The following is a 17976-nucleotide window of genomic DNA, read 5'->3' as shown; positions in this document are numbered from 1 at the left end:
CATCATGACATGACATGTGGCATGCCACCATGCTTCTCATATTTATAGTAGCTGTCTCATTTCCTCCAATCTTCGCATGTGTCATCTTTGTCGTCATAAGTACCCTACTGATATATTCTTGAAAAACTGTCTACAAGTCAGTTTTTACTATTTACATTTTTTTGTTGTTTTTCTTTTTTCTTTTTTTGGCCACCCTGCGGCATATGGAGTTCTCCGGCCAGGGATCAGTTCTGAACTGCAGTTGTGACCTACTGCAGTTGCCACAGCTGCTCAACACCAGATCCTTTAACCCACTGTTCTGGCCAGGATAAAACCTGTATCCTGGCACTGCAGAGACACCAACAATCCTATTGTGACACAGTGGGAAGTCTTTATAATCAGGCCATCAAATCCTTAAGGGATGGCATGACCTGCAAGGTCCTATCAGGATTAGATGTCATTCACACCATCAAATTGGGACCCCCTTTTTCCACATGGGCTGCTCCTGTCTCCAGGGTTCCCCTGTTGAATGTGCAGATTAGGACATGACCCCTCCCTACTTCCCCCTTTGCTGTATAAACGTTATGGAACCAACTTCATATTTTAAAAACAAATGCTTGGAAACTCTTGCAAGAACACATTCATAAGATGAATTTTCAGAAATATCCATGTTCAAATAATATTTCATGATCAGATGCAAAGAAACACATAAAAACTTTAAGGATGCAATACTGAACCTATTTACAAGACAGTGGCAAGGACAGACCATATCTTTGACCTTGAACAAGTCTTTTAACCTCCCTGATATGTATTTCCTGCACAATAAAATGAAGAGGGTGGGTGAGATGAACCTTGAGGCCTCTTCTAGTACTAACAGTGTATGAAATAAAAGTCAACTTAGAGATTAATTGGGTTTCTCAGCCTCGAGCAATTAATTACACTGTCGTTGCCCTTTAACAGACCCATCACAGAAGAAAATTAGATTCAAACGACAGATTTTAATCTTCACCAACTCATGTTGATTTTAAGTCCAACACATTTTTTAAAGATTTGCAAATTAATGCTTTCACAAAAGGTTCAATAGCATTCTGGATGAGGAATTGACCCAATATAATACTGAGGCCATTCTTATCCATTAAAAAAACACTACCAGAGTTTTATAAAATGATAGACAGTGATTTTTGTGAAATTCTTTACCAGTTTCTGAAGTGGTTAAGGACATCTGATCAGGGACTTTAGCTCTGCCCACATCTAATTGATCTAATTCTATTATTTTTTTTAAATTTTTCTTGGCCTTCTGTGTTTCCTTACCTAGTGTTTACCTCAGGTCAACACTGAATTATTAATAGAAAACATGTTGGTTAATTTTCTAGCCAAAAAAAAAAATCATTTTTTTATTTCCAGTCCATAAGGAAGTAAATTTTTACATTATCTTCCTTTTAATGCCTATTCATTTAAATAATGCAATAGTTTCCTACTTTTTCCTTAAATATCATAGTTCATATCTAGTTTAGATTTTAAAAATCAAATCCCACAACTTTTAGTTTATTGAACTTTGATTTCCGATATCTAGGTTCTACTTTTGTGTCATGTCCATTTGCATTGGTAACATTGCTGACATTTAAAAAGATATGGAGAATAATATGATACCATATTTTCATAACTCGACATAAGAAAAGCTATGGAAGCTGTTTTGCGCATGTGTATACATCTTCCTGTCTTATTTCTTCCTTCTAGAGATAACGCTATTCTGTGTTTAATAGTATTTATCATTCTTATGCATGTCTTTATACTTTTAATACCATGAATCAGCCTCTAAAAATGTGATACTGTTTTGCCTTCTTTCATGATAAAACTAAGCCGTAATTCCCCAAATTGCTTTTAATTCTGCATCACATTTGTAAGATTACTCCATGGTAGTACACATACATCTACTTAATTTTCTCCAAGCTAAGGTTCGTATTTTTAACTCCCTCTAAAATCCCTCTTACAGAAATTTTAAGTCCAATGTAGTCAAATTTATCAATTATCTCCTTTATGTTATATGGTGGGTTGCCTTATTTAAGCAATCCTTTAATAATGTGAGTTCATAGAGTTTTTATGATTCATCTATAATTCACCTGGGATTTATAAATCTTTTCTATAATGTGATGTAATTGTACAATTTTATCATTCCTTTGCACATATGGATAACCATTGTCCCAACATCACTGTCTTTTCCTAATAATCGACAATGTACCAATTTCATGGTTTTCAATCCTATATGTTTCTAATAATACTTTTATATAATAATATTATTATATAAAATTATAGTAATTCTTTACTGGATTTGTTGTTCTTCAGACTTTCTTGGCTATTCTTTGCCTGCAGTTTGTATATATAAATTTAGATTTCCCTTGCTAAGTGCCATGGAAAAAAATTGTTGGGAATTTGATTGGAATTTCATTGAATCTATGGATCAATTTGTAGAAAATTCAGTGCCTTTACGATAGTATGTTCTCCTATCCATGTACACAGTACACCTCTATAATACCTTATTAAAAATCTTTTAAGGTGTGTAATTTTCTTTATAAAGATATCATGCCTATTTTTGATAAGTTTATCCCTAGGTACTTTAAATATTTTGCTGCTGTATAAATAATATTGATATCATTTAAGGTTCAAGTAGGAAACAGCACTCTCATTTGGGTCATTTACTCTGATGTAGGCAGGATTCAAGGAAGCCAGAAATTGCACAGTACCGAGGGGTGAGTTAATTCTGGGGAACTGTTATCACTCCTAAACCTAAAGCCAAGGGGAGAAGGCAATTTTCCTGAACCTGAAGACAAAAACTGCTACATGATTGGAGTTCCCACTGCAGCTCAGGGGGTTATGAACCCAGCTAGTATCCATGACAATTTGGGTTCAATCCCTGGCCTCACCCAGTGGGTTAAGGATCCAGCGCTGCTGTAGTGTAGGTTGCAGAGGTGGCTCAGATTCACGTTGCTATGTCTGTGGCATAGGATGGCAACTGCAGCTCCACTTTGACCCCTAGCCTGGGGACTTCCATATGCTGCAGGTGCAGCCCTAAAAAGAAAATTAAAAAACTGCTACATGATTGACAAGAGCTAGGACCTTTGGTCCAGGGATCCAGCCAGCCAGGAACAACTTCACAGGGAGAGAGGTGAGGCAATATAATCCCCATCCTCTTTTAGCCCTTCTTTGATCTCCTGCCAGTGAAACTAATGAGAAGCCAAAGAACAAGGGAGCCTCTTATCTATCACAAGTTAATAAAGGCATTACTAAACACGGACAACAGTGGTTAGACAATTTGGAAAGACAAATATGTCATGTACTCTATCTTTTACAAAGTTAATTTTCTGCTTATTGCTGTTATACCGGAATGCAAACTGTTTCTGTATACCGACTTTATATCCACTAGACTTGCTGAGTTCCATTTAAAATTCTAATCACTTATCTGTAGATTCTCTTTAGTTTTCACGTTTATAAACTTTTCATTTTCTTTTCTTTCCTCTCCAACTCTTTTTTCTTCCTTATTGAACTGGATGGAACCTACAATGAAATGACAGAAAGAAGAACTAAGAGGGACGATCTTAACTTACATGTTTGACATCTCACCTCGAAGTGTGATGTTTACTGCAGACTTTGCTTTTCGCTTTTATTATTGCAAAAGCAATAATTGCAATTTATTAGAAAGTAAGAATATATAGAAAATTAATATAAGAATGAACACTATATTTCCTAACCCAGAGATTATGACTACTAACACCTTAGTGAACCGTGCACATACATACTTAACGGATTTTTAAGAGAAGGAATTATACTGTAGATACTGTAATAAACAATTATGCAGTGGAAACTGCTTTTTACATTGTGTTTTATTCCCTTGCTTGTTTTTTGTTTTGTTTTGCTTTGTTTTGGTTTTTTTTTGTTTTTTTTTTTTTTGTCTTCTTGCCTTTTCTAGGGCCGCACTCGTGGCATATGGAGCTTCCCAGGCTAGGGGTCTAATTGGAGTGGTAGCCCCTGCCCTCCACCACAGCCACAGCAACATGGGATCCAAGCCAAGTCTGTGATCTACACTACAGCTCACGGCAATGCTGGATCCTCAACCCACTGAGCAAGGCCAGGGATCGAACCCACAACCTCATGGTTCCTAGTGGGGTTCATTAACCACTGAGCCATGACAGGAACTCCTGCTTTTTTATTAATTTATTTTTTATTTTTATTTCTCCCAACACCCTTCCCCCCCCCCCACTCTATAGCATGGGGACCCAGTTACACATACATGTATACATAATTTTTTCTCCCATTGTTGTGCTGCATTGTAAGTATCTAGACATTGTTCTCAATGCTACACAGCAGAATCTTTTGTTAATCCATTCCAAAAGCAATAGTTTGCATCCTTTAACCCCAAGCTCCCAATCCCTGCCACTCCCTCCCCCTTGGCAACCACAAGTCTGTTCTCTAAGACCATAATTTTCTTTTCTGTGGAAAGGTTTGTTTGTGCTGTATATTAGATACCAGATATGAGGGATATCATATGGTATGTGTCTTTCTCTTTCTGACTTACTTCACTCTTTGTTTGTGCTGTATATTAGATACCAGATATGAGGGATATCATATGGTATGTGTCTTTCTCTTTCTGACTTACTTCACTCAGGAGGAGACTTAGTGAACCATGCACATCCATATTTACGGATTTTTAAGAGTTCTATCCATATTGCTGCAAAAGGCATTATTTAGTTCTCTTTTATGGCTGAGTCATATTCCATTGTGTATATATACCACATCCTCTTAATTCAATCATCTTTTAATGGACATTTGGGTTGTTTCCATATTTTGGCTATTGTGAATAGAGCTGCAATGAACATGCGGGTGTATGTGTCTTTTTCAAGGAAAGTTTTGTCTGGATATATGCCCAAGAGTGGGATTGCTGGAACATGTGGTGGTTCCATGTATAGATTTCTAAGGTACCTCCATACTGTTCTCCATAGTGGCTGTACCAGCTTACATTCCCACCAAGAGTGCAAGAGGGTTCTCTTTTCTCCACACTCCCTCCAGCATTTGTTATTTGTGGACTTATTAATGATGGCCATTCTGACTGGTGTAAGGTCATATCTCATGGTAGTTTTTATCTGCATTTCTCTAATAATCAGTGATGTTGAGCCACAAAAAAACCCAGAATTGCCAAAGCAATCCTGAGGAACAAAAAAACAAAGCCAGAGGCATAACTCTCCCAGACCTGAAGCAGTATTACAAAGCCACAGTCATCAAGACAATGTGGTACCAGTACCAAAACAGACAGACCAATGGAAGAGAACAGAGAACCCAGAAATAAACCCAGACACCTATGGTCAATTAATCTTTGACAAAGGAGGCAAGAACATAAAATGGGAAAAAAACAGTCTATTCAGCAAGAATTGCTGGGAAACCTGGAGAGCTGCATGCAAATCAGCGAAACTGGAATGTACCCTCACATCATGCACAAAAATAAACTCAAAATGGCTTAAAGACTTAAATATAAGACAAGATACCATCAAACTCCTGGAAAAGAACATAGGCAAAACATTCTCTGACATCAACTTTATGAATATTTTCTCAGGTCAGTCTCCCAAAGCAACAGAAATAAAAGCAAAAATAAACCAATGGGACCTAATCGCACTGACAAGCTTTTGCACAGCAAAGGAAACCAAAAATGAAACAAAAAGACAACTTATAGAATGGAAAAAAATAGCTTCAAACGATGCAACTGACAATAGCTTAATATCTAGAATATTCAAGCAACTTATACAACTCAACAGCAAAAAAAGCCAACTACCCAATTGAAAAATGGGCAAAAGACCTGAATGGACATTTCTCCGAGGAAGATATACAGATGGCCAACAAGCACGTGAAAAAATACTCCCTTGCTTGTAAAGAGTTTTAATCTTGAATGTAATTCAGTTTTATCAACTGGACCTTTCTCTTATACCATATATTAAAAGCGAATCCAAAATGAATCAAAGACCTAAACCTAAGAGCCAAAACTGTAAAATTCTTAGAAGAAAACATATGGTAAAATGTTCATGACAATAGATTTGACACTGTTTTCCTGATATGACACCAAAAGCCGAGGTAACAAAAGAAATAATAGATAAATTGAACTACATCAAAATAAAAATCTTCTGTGCATTAGAAGACACTCAACAGAGTGAAAAGACAATTAAGAGAATGGGAGGAGTTCCCGTCGTGGCGCAGTGGTTAACGAATCCGACTAGGAACAATGAGGTTGCGGGTTCGGTCCCTGCCCTTGCTCAGTGGTTAGGGATCCGGCGTTGCCGTGAGCTGTGGTGTAGGTTGCAGACGCGGCTCAGATCCTGTGTTGCTGTGGCTCTGGCGTAGGCCGGTGGCTGCAGCTCCGATTCAACCCCTAGCCTGGGAACCTCCATATGCCACGGGAGCAGCCCAAGAAATAGCAAAAAATAAATAAATAAATAAATAAAAATAATAAAAAATTTAAAAAAATAAAAAAAGAAAGAAACTATTTAAAAAAAAAGAGAGAGAATGGGAGAAAATATTTGCATATCACATTATCTGAAAAGGGGTCAATATCCAGAATGTGTAGAGAATTCTTACAATTCAACAACAAAAACACAACCAATTTTTTATGATATCATTTTTTATATAATGATTTTTATTTTTTTCATTACAGTGTCCTGTCAATTTTTCTGCTGTATAGCATGGTGACCCAGTTACACATACATGTATAGACACTTTTTTCTCACAGTATCATGCTCCATCATAAGTGACTAAATATAGTTCCCAGTGCTACATGGTAGGAGCTCATTGCTTATCCGTTCCAAAGGCAATAGTCTGCATCTATTAACCCCAAGTTCCCAGTCCATCCCATGACCTACCCCTCCCCCTGGGCAACCACAAGTCTATTCTTCAAGTCCATAATTTTCTTTTCTATGGAAAGGTTCGTTTGTGCTGTATATTAGATATCAGATATGAGCAATATCATATGGTATTTGTGTTTCTCTTTCCAACGTACTTCACTCAGTATGAGAGTCTCTAGTTCCATCCATGTTGCTGCAAATGGCATTATTTTGTTCTTTTTTATGGCTGAGTGGTATTCCATTGTGTATATATACCACATCTTCCTAATCCAATCATCTGCCAGTGGACATTTAGGCTGTTTCCATGTCTTGGCTTTTGTGAATAGCCCTGCAATGAACATGCGGGTGCATGTGACTTTTTCAAGGAAAGTTTTGTCCAGATATATGCCCAAGAGTGGGATTACGGGGTCATATGGTAGTTCCATGTATAGTTTTCCTAAGGTACCTCCATAGCATTTTCCGTAGTGGTTATACCAAGTTACATTCCCAGCAACAGTGCAGGAGGGTTCCCTTTTCTCCACACCCTCTCCAGCACTTGTTATTTGTGGACTTATTAATGATGGCCATTCTGACTGGTGTGAGGTGATATCTCATAGTAGATTTGATTTGCATTTCTGTAATAATCGTTGATGTTGAGCATTTTTCAGGTGCTTGTTGGCCATCTGTATATCTTCTTTGGAGAAATGTCTATTAAAGCCTTTTGCCATTTTTTTTTTTTTTGGCTTTTTAGGGCTGCACCCTGGCACATGGAGGTTCCCAGGCTAGAGGCTGAAACAGAGCTATAGCTGCTGGCCTACACCACAGCCACAGCAATGCTGGATCCAAGCCACGTCTGTGACCTATATCATAGCTCATGGAAATGCCAGATCATTAAACCACTAAGTGAGGCCAGGGATCGAACCCACAACCTCATGGTTCCTAGTCAGATTTGATTCCATTGAGCCACTCCTTTTGCCCATTTTTCAATCGGGTTGTTGGCTTTTTGGCTGTTGAGTTGTATAAGTTGTTTATATATTTTAGAGATTAAGCCTTTGTCAGTTGCATCATTTGAAATGATTTTCTCCCATTTTGTAAGTTGCCTTTTTGTTTTCTTTTTGGTTTCCTTTGCTGTGCAAAAGCTTGTCAGTTTAATTAGGTCCCACTGGTTTATTTTTGCTCTTATTTCTGTTACCTTGGAAAACTGACTTGAGAAAACATTTCTAAGGGTGATGTCAGAGAATGTTTTGCCTATGTTCTCTTCCAGGAGTGTGATGGTGTCTTTTCTTACATTTAAATCTTTGAGCCATTTTGAGTTTATTTTTGTACATGGTGTGAGAGTGTGTTCTAGTTTCATTGATTTGCATGCAGCTCTCCAGGTTTCCCAGCAATACTTGCTGAAAAGACTTTTTCCCATTTTGTGTTCTTGCCTCCTTTGTCAAAGATTAATTGACCATAGGTGTCTGGGTTCATTTCTGTGTTCTTTTTTCTGTTTCATTGGTCTGTATGTCTGTTTTGGTACCAGTACCACAGTCTTGATGATTGTGGCTCTGTAATATTGCCTGAAGTCTGGAAGAGTTATGCCTCCTACTTGGTTTTTGTTCCTCAAGATTGCTTTGGCAATTCTGGGTCTTTTGTGGTTCCATATAAATTTTTGGATTGTTTGTTCTAGTTCTGTGAAAAATGTCATGGGCAATTTGATAGGGATTGCATTGAATCTGGAGATTGCTTTGGGTAGTCTGGCCATTTTTACAATATTAATTTTACCAACCCAGGAGCATGGAATATCTTTCCATTTCTTTACATCTTCTTTAATTTCCTTGATTAATAGTTCTCAGCATATAAGTCTTTCACCTCCTTGATCAGGTGTATTTCCAGGTATTTAATTTTGGGGGGTACAATTTTGAAAGGTATTGTAATTTTGTATTCCTTTCCTAAAATTTCATTGTTAGTATACAGAAATGTGACTTATTTTCGAATGTTAACCTTATATCCTGATGCTTTGCTGAATTTGTTGATCAGTTCAGCAATTTGTAGTTTTTGGGTTGAGTCCTTGGGGTTTTCTACATATAGTATCATGTCACCTGCATACAGTGACACTTTTACCCTTTTTCCTCCTATTTGGATGCCTTTTATTTCTTTTGTTTGTCTGACTGCTATGGTTAGGACTTCCAGTACTATGTTGAATAACAGTGGTGAGAGTGGGCATCCTTGTCTTGTTCCAGATTTTAGTGGGAAGGCTTTCAGCTTTTCTCCATTGAGTACTATATTTACTGTGGGTCTGTCATAAATCCACAATAAGTTTTTTAATGTGCAAAGGATTTGAATAGACCCTTCTTCAAGGAGATACAAATTGCCAACATGCAATAAAAAGATGCTCAAAAGCAATGAGATTCTGCTGTGTTAGCACTGGGAACTATATCTAGTCACTTATGATGGAGCATGATAATGTGAGAAATAAGTGTCTATACATGTATGTGTAACTGGGTCACCATGCTGTACAGTAGAAAATTGACAGAAAACTGTAAACCAGCTATAATGAAAAAAAAATCATTATATAAATAGCAAAAAATAAAAAGAGAAAAAAAAGATGCTCAACATTACTAATCATTAGGGAAATGCAAATCAAAACCACAATGCTATATGACTCACCTATTAGGATTAACTACTATTTAAAGAAACAAAACAAGAAAACAACCATTCTTGGCAAGGATGTGGAGAAGTCAGAACTCTTGTGTCGGTGGGAATATAAAATGGTCTAGCGGCCGTGGAAAACAGTTTGGTTCTTCCTTAAAAAATCAAAATAGAATTACCATAAAATCCAGCAATCCCACTTCTAGGCATACACCCAAAATGATTAAGAGCAAATCTTGAAAAGATATTTGTATACCCAAATTCATAGCAGTATTATCTACAATAGCCAAAGGGTGAAAGCAACCCCAGTATCCACTGATGGGTGAATGGATAAACAAAATGTGATATATACATTCAAATGAGTAGTATTCATCTTAAAAAGAAATGAAACTATTACACATGCTACAACATGGGTGAATCTTGAAGATATTGTGCTAAGTGAAATAAGCCAGTCACAAAAGGACAAATACTGTCTCAGTCCACTTATATGAGATACCTGGAGTAATCAAATTCATAAAGCCAGAAAGTAGAATGGTGGTTGCCAGGGACTGTGGGAGGAGACAGGAGTGGGGAAGTATTGTTTAATGAGCACAGACTTTCAGTTCTGCAAGAAGAAAAGATATTGGAAGGTAGATGGCGGTGGTGATTGTACAACAATGTAAATATATTTGATGCCACTAAACTATATATATATATGTGTGTGTGTGTGTGTGTGTGTGTGTGTGTGTGTGACTGGGTCACTTGGCTGTACAGTAGAAAATTGACAGAACACTGCAAACCAACGGAAAATGGAAAAAATAAAAAAAACATTAAAAAAGAAAAATAAATAAAAATAAAAAATGGTTAAGGTAGTAAATTTCATGCTATATTTATTTATTTTACTCCACAAAATATTGGGGAGGGAGGGCAAGTGAATGAATGACACTCTCCAGATAGTTTGATTCAGAAAGTTAGGTGTTGAGCCCTAGCGTTTCTTTCTCACAGTCTTCACAGCAAAGCCAAAAATAACTCATGTGAGATTCCCTTCAGTGAAAGGAAGCAGGCTGGAAAAAGCAAAAGAGGAATGAAATGTAAAAAAAAATAAGATACTAAACTAAACCTTGATTACTTTCAGTTTCACTGGATGCTGATCTTTCCTGACGCCTTCACTAAAGCTTTGACTTTATATTTTAGAAATTATTCGCGGAGTTCCCGTCGTGGCGCAGTGGTTAGAATCCGACTAGGAACCATGAGGTTGCGGGTTCGGTCCCTGCCCTTGCTCAGTGGGTTAACGATCCGGCATTGCGTGAGCTGTGGTGTAGGTTGCAGACGCGGCTCGGATCCCGCGTTGCTGTGGCTCTGGCGTAGGCCAGAGGCTACAGCTCCGATTCGACCCCTAGCCTGGGAGCCTCCATATGCCGCAGAAGTGGCCCTAGAAATGGCAAAAAGACAAAAAAAAAAAAAAAAGAAAAAAGAAAAAAGAAATTATTCGCACCTGTAGTGGGCAAGAAGATACCAAAGACTTTACCAACATAGTTACAATTTCAGAGAGAAGCATGTTTTCATTTTAACTTCCCTTTTCTCACTATTCTGTTTTTCCTTTTTCTGACTATTGCAGCTTGTTCCCTTGTGTTTCATTTTAAAGAAGTAAAGATTAACTTCTCAAACTTTCTTAAAGACTCATGTCTAGAAACAGATCCACAAATTGTATCATTTATTTTGGCTGAGTTTATACCTATAACTAACTTGATTTCAAGAAGAGAAACTCTATTGCTTATAATCACACTGCCCCCGAAGTCACTGTCTCCACAATTGACTATAACAATCTTTAGCATCACTTAACAAGTGAATGTTTGTCAGGGAGAATGGAAATTTTATCAAAACACCATAGAGATGTGCTCCCAACTCTAAGGAAACACAGAGGTGAGCTCATTCATACTCATGAATGCAAAGTATAAAAACAAAAAATATTCTCAAGAGAGTCTTGAAAGATTTTGCCTGTTAACCTGTTTAATCCTCCTCCTCTTACTTCTACTCACAACATCCATCCACTACATAATTGGTCCACAGAGGGCATTCAATAAACATTTGTTGAATGAATAAACTTGGAGCATATTCAACTAGGAAAAACAATGAAATATGTAAGAAACACTTTTCTTAACCATAAAAATCAATAGGTATTCTAACAAAGTTTAAAATTTCCAACTAAAAAACCTAGACCATGGAAGAAGTGCTAGAAGTATTTTAGGTTTCACAGAGACCCATTCTTTCTGCCTAGTTAATAATACTTTAGTGGAGCAGAGCCTACACTGGCTACCAGATCAATATCTGAAATTCTGTTCTTCAGTTTTTTAATGGCTTCTTGTGCAAAAAAGCAGGTTGTTGAGTTTGATGAGTCCACATCTTGTTCTGCTCAGCTTGGGAAGCCTTCTTGGTACAAAGAAGGCCAATTCTAATTCTTTGACTGACTCATGTCTTTTGTGATTGACAGAAATAGCTATTTTTGGACTTTCATTGACAGCAATGGACACTCCTAACCTAACACTTAATACTACCTTTGCTAAAAGTACATTGTCTAATTCAGCTCTCATAATAACATCTAATTTTAATAAAGAGAAAATCAACTCCACTAGTTTTGACCCTGCACGGAAAATTTTTTGGTTTTTAAAATTTACTTAATTGTATATATTCAAAGAATTATCAACTCAACCAAATATAGTACATTCTTTTTGTCCCAGAAATTGTCCAAATGACTCTCAGTCTAATCTAATACCTGCAAACTTATTACTAGGTAATAATAATACCTAACATTTACTGGTTTTACTATGTACTATCAGCACTTTGCATGTATTATCTAATCATTTTAACAACCCTAGGAGTAGGCACTATGATCATTGCTGATTTAGAGAGGAAGAAACTAAGGACCAGAGCAGATTTTAGTTAGGATGCATAACCTAATCCCAACTATAAAGTGAACAAGCCAGGATTTGGGAGTCATGTGCCAAGACACTGGACTGTATTGCCATCCAAACAAAACACTCGGTAGAGCCTTACCAGCAATAAACCAAAGCTGCAAGGAAGCAGGTGAACTTCTCTCATCATCCTCAGATGTCAGGAGTAGCACAGGGAGAGAGAGATTGACCCACGAAGCACCTGATCCCAACCCTCAGCCCCAGTCACAATATTAGAATTCCAAACAACCAGACCATCTCTAATAAGCATCTAATAGACGCAGGAGTTCCCATCATGGCTCAGGAGTTAGCGAACCTGACTAGCATCCAGAGGATGTGGGTTCAATCCCTGGCCTCGCTCAGTGGGTTAAGGATATGGCGTTGCCGTGAGCTGTGGTGTAGGTCATGGATATGGCTCAGAGTTGCTGTGGCTGTGGCATAGGCTGGAGGCTACAGCTCCAATTGGACCCCTATCCTGGGAACTTCCACATGCTGTGAGTGTGGCCCTAAAAGACAAAAAGACCCAAAAAAAAAAAAAAAAGAAAAAGAAAAAAAAAAGAACCTAGTAGATGGCAAACTATTACATTTAGAATGGATAAACAACAAGGTCCTACTGTACAGCACAGGAAACTATATCCAATCTCTTGGGACAGAACATGATGGAAGATAATATGAGAAAAAGAATGTGTGTGTGTGCGTGTGTGTGTGTGTGTGTGTGTGTGTGTGTGTGTGTGTGTGCATGTGCGTGCACCTGGGTCACTTAGTTGAAGAAATTGACACAATATTGTCAACTATACTTTAATCATTTAAAAAAGAATCTATTATTTGTTCAATGCTTACTTGGACATGTGTTGAATTTGCTAAATATAACTTCTTTGCTCTTTCATGTCTATGTTTTTTCAAAGAGGAACAAGGTAAAATTTAGTTTTATTGCAGAAACTAAATTTGCCAGATTGAAAACCCATAGCAGAAAGCGGGTCCTTTTGTTTTTGTCCATGGGCTAAACCTGAGCAACAAAGCCTACAATCGTGGATCCTTACTGCCTTACTTACATGATGAGTCATCTTTTTCCCTTATGTGGGCCAGCTGGAGTTTTTTTTCACACCTCTGAGCCACAGAACAAATTAATTTTCAATTATACTTACTCAGAGCCCCAATCTACAGTCCTATAGACAAAACTAAAATGGGAAGGCTGAATAAATAGTTCCTCCAACATGGTCCAGGCTGAGGGATTTATTGATTTTTGTTTGTTTATTTATTTTAAAGAAAACTTCAGGGACTTGGATTCAAATGAGTTTGCAGAACTAATCAGAGTTGACTTGGCCACTGCAGATGGCCAAAAAACAATCTGAGGAACTCGGTGTAGCCTGTAAATGCTTCATGAAATGCTAAATAAGAATGACAACACTCTTATCCGCATATAAATATAGCACATGTTAAGGAGAGAAAAGTCTAAGTATTTCAGACACACAGCACTAACAAGAAAAGATCCCTCAATAGTAAAGTCAATTCAGTGGAGAATCTTAGTACATAATTAATCCAACTGTCCTGCAATAGATATCCAGAATAATGTTAGCAACCAAAAAGTAACATCAACATGGAAACAACTAGGCATAATGTATGCTTTGTTGTGTTGCCCAAGTCTGCCTTTGGGTCTAAGGGCTTACTTTCCTAGGGGCCGGGAATACTGTCACTAGATAACCCTCAGCTGTTAGTCCCTTCCAGAAATTTCCTTTGGCTATAGTCCCCTCTCTCACTGGTGATCAACTTGCATCTGATGTCTTTCTGATGTGGGAGCATGAAGGTCTAACCTCTTCACTGCAAGGGGAGTCAACTTTAAAGGGCCATCCTGTTCTTCCACAGAGTTCCCCAGGGGCTAAGCTGAGGCCTCTGCAAAGACCACACCGGGCTCAGCTACTGCCTCTGCTCAGTCCTGTCTCCTTCCCTTCCACAAATTTTGATCCTAAGAGTGTTCCCTGCCACATGCCCTGCATGCTAATCTCTGCTTCTGAGTCTGCTTCTCAGGGAACTCAAATTTGAATACTAGGGAAATTAAATTCCTGTTCCTAACATGTTATTAAAATATAAGTATGATCGTATAATAAGGAAATTGGTTGGTTGGTTGGTTTTGCCACCGTACCTGAGGCACATGGAAGTTCCCAGGCTAGGGATCAAATCGGAGCTGCAACTGCTGGCCTACACCACAGCCACAGCAATGTGGGATCTGAGCTGTGTCTGCAACCTACACCACAGCTCACAGCAATGCCAGATCCTTAACCCACTGAGTGAGGCCAGTGATTTATCCACATCCTCATGGATACTAGTTGGGTTTGTTACCACCGAATCATGACAGGACCTCCCAGGAAATGCTTTTTTTAACCAGTATTTAATAATACTATAACCTGGAATTCCTGTGGTGGCTCAGTGGCTAACGAACCCAACTAACATCCATGAGGACGTGGGTTCAATCCCTGGCCTCGCTCAGTGGGTTAAGGATCTGGCGTTGCCGTGAGCTGTGGTGTAGGTCGCAGATACAGCTCAGATCCAGCATTGCTGTGGCTCTGGCATAGGCCAGTGGCTACAGCTCCAACTGGACCCCTAGCCTGGGAACCTCTATATGCTGCCGGTTGCAGCCCTAAAAGACAAAATAAATAAATAAATAAATACTATAATCTATTGTTTAGGAATTTTTAAATCACCACATTCCTCTGGTTATAGGTGGGGCTGTGTAATTTACTGTGAGAGAAAAACAATCAGAAGGGATAAGAGCATTGGAGGTAGACCACCAAGCCCCCATAATCAGGAAATTATACTGGGGACTGGGGAATGGAATAGGAAGGACACAGCGAGGAGATTAGGAGGTTGTCAGCTCCACTGGAATCCACACAGAAAGCTTTTCGCTAAGCCATACAGCCATCCGCTTTCTATAAGTCTGATTCCCTCCAAGGACTCTGTCAAAAGCATCATGGCATAGTGAAAAAAATTCAGTAAGACAATTGTTTGCCTCCCCTCTGTTCTTAGTCCCTTCTGCTCTTGGTCTGACCTCACAGAAAACTTTTCTTCCCTAATCTTTAGTCAGCCAAGAGACACATACTGAAGGCACTTGAATTTTAGTAGAGCATTCAAGAGCAGGTGAAAACCTTTCAACATAGAGACATGAATCTGAATTGCCAATGGAAGCCTTTCAGGCATGGTGCCAGGAGGAAGAAAGGAAGTTTAGGCAGACGGTCTTCCCAGTGGCTAAGCCTGAGACTCTCCTGAAACACCTTTGATGGAGTCTTTAATTAATAATGCCTCATGCTGAGATTCTTCATCTACCTCCCAAGGACACCTGGTTAGTACAGTCTGCTTCACCAGCACTTTGAATTTGAAGTCTGGACTTAACAGTTCATTCAATAGATAATTGTTGAGAACCAACCAGGTGTCAGAGTTGCAGTTGTAAACAAAACAGACAAGGCCCCTGTCTTCTATTAGGAAGAGATAGAAATAAACAAATACTAATATTTCAGATAATAATAAGAGCTAAGAAGAGAATAAAGCAAGGTTAAATTAGAGGACCACTGGGGGAGGGGTGGTCACCATTATAGCTGGGAGGGGCAGGGTCAGTGAAGACTTTTCTGAAGAACATGTGAGCAGAGATTTGAATGGTAAGCATCAAGCCACATGAAGATTTAGGCGAAAAGCATCTGAGTTAGAGGCTATATGCCACAGACCACAGAAAGGAGGGAGAGCAGGAACACAGCACTGAAGGGCAGAGTGAGGGAGGGGTTGGATATAGGAAGGGCCAGATCATGAAGAACCCTAAAGGCCAGATTAAAGAGCCTGAATTTTGTTCTAAATGGAATACAAAGCCACTGGACAGATTTTGAAAGAGGAAGAAATATCATCTGATGTAAGTTTATGAAGAGCCCTCTAAGGATTGTATGCAACAGCAAGAGTGACCTCAGGGAGAGGAGTCGGGAGGCCATGGCTATAGTGCAGTGAGAGTTGAGAATGGTGGTGGTAGAGGTGAGGGGAAGTGGATGGGTCTAGAATGTATTTTATAAATAATACCAACAGGACTTGATAACCGTTAGATGTGGGGGATGACAAAAACATTTGCTCAGGAGTTCCCATCATGGCTCAACAGTAACAAACCCGACTAGTATCCACGAGCATGCAGATTCAATCCCTGGCCTCACTCAGTGGGTTAAGGGTCCCGTGTTGCTGTGGGCTGTGGTGGTAAGGTGGCAGATGCAGCTTGGATCCCACATTACTGTGGCTGTGGTGTAAGCCAGTAGCTGCAGCTCCAATTTGACCTCTAGCTTGGGAACTTCTATATGCTTCAATTGCAGCCCTAAAGATCAAAAGCAAAAAACAAACAAACAAACAAAAAACCAAAAAAACATTTATTCAAAGATAACTCCCAAGTTGTCTTTGCTAGCACAATTGGACGAACGATGCTGCTATCAACTGGGATGGGGATACTGGGGAAGAATAGATTTGGAGGCCAAGAAAGATAAAGAGTTCCATTAGGACCCATTAAATTTGAACTGTCTGTGTCCCAGTGGATATCTTGAGCAGACAGTTGTATATACAACTCTACTGGTCAAAGGAGAAGTTATGGCTAGAAGCATAGATCTATAAGTCCACAGGATAAGGATGCTCTTGAAACCCATGGCACTAGGGGTAGAGCCTGAGATAGGAAGAGACTTTGGACTAAGCTCTGAGGAACACTAATATTTGGAACAAAAGTTAATGACAATGGAAGAGATAAGTAAATATTGACCTTGGACCTACCCCTCAAAGATTCTGATTTAATTTGGTCTGGGGTGCAGTTAGAGTATGGTGGAGATTTAAAAGCATTTGGTGAGTCAGTGGGTATAGAGGGGAAATACCTTAGCATAATAAAAGCCATTTATGACAAACCCACAGCAATTATAATACTCAATGGAGAAAATCTGAAAGCCTTCCCACTAAAATCTGGAACAAGACAAGGATGCCCACTCTCACCACTTTTATTCAACATAGTATTGGAAGTCTTAGCCACAGCAATCAGACAAACAAAAGAAATAAAACATATCCAAACTGGAAGAGAAGAGTTAAAATTGTCACTCTATGCAATTATGCACGCATGATACTAAATATAGAAAACCCTCAGGACTCCACAAAAAAACTACTCAAACTCATCAATAAATTCAGCCAAGTAGCAGGATACAAGATTAACATTCAGTTATTGGTTGCATTTCTGTATACTAACAATGAAATATTAGCAAAGGAATACAAAAATACAATACCTTTTAAAATTGCACCCCCAAAAATTAAATACCTGAGAATAAACCATACTAAGAAGGTCAAAGACTTATATGCTAAGAACTATAAAGCATTAGTCGAGAAAATTAAAGAGGACTCAAAGAAATGGAAAGATATTCCATGCTCCTGGGTTGGAAGAATTATATCCTAAAAATGGTGATATTACCCAAAGCAATCTCCAGATTCAATGCAATCCCTATCAAATTACCCATGACATTTTTCACAGAACTAGAACAACAATCCAAAAATTTATATGGAACCATAAAAGACCCAGAATTGCCAAAGCA

At 38.5% G+C, this 17976-nt stretch overlaps 1 protein-coding gene across 2 annotated transcripts in view; it reads right to left on the bottom strand.

Annotated features, from left to right (window-relative positions):
* Positions 1–3453: 3453 nt before the first annotated feature.
* The window catches only part of LOC146406348 (uncharacterized), a 106993-nt gene continuing 92470 nt past the window's right edge, over positions 3454–17976 (bottom strand). For both annotated transcript variants that reach the window (XR_014810957.1, XM_084969482.1), the window contains one exon: positions 3454–3531. The gene's annotated coding sequence lies outside the window, so the exon portion shown is untranslated. The remainder of the gene's footprint in view (positions 3532–17976) is intronic.

This window comes from Sus scrofa, chromosome 1 (assembly GCF_054392235.1).
Source record: "Sus scrofa isolate SSC_HxYL_T2T_F1_AM1 chromosome 1, Sscrofa_HxYL_maternal_Yorkshire_Landrace_v2.0, whole genome shotgun sequence".
In the NCBI taxonomy this organism is placed as follows: domain Eukaryota; kingdom Metazoa; phylum Chordata; class Mammalia; order Artiodactyla; family Suidae; genus Sus; species Sus scrofa.
This window is presented reverse-complemented; position numbering and strand designations above follow the sequence as displayed.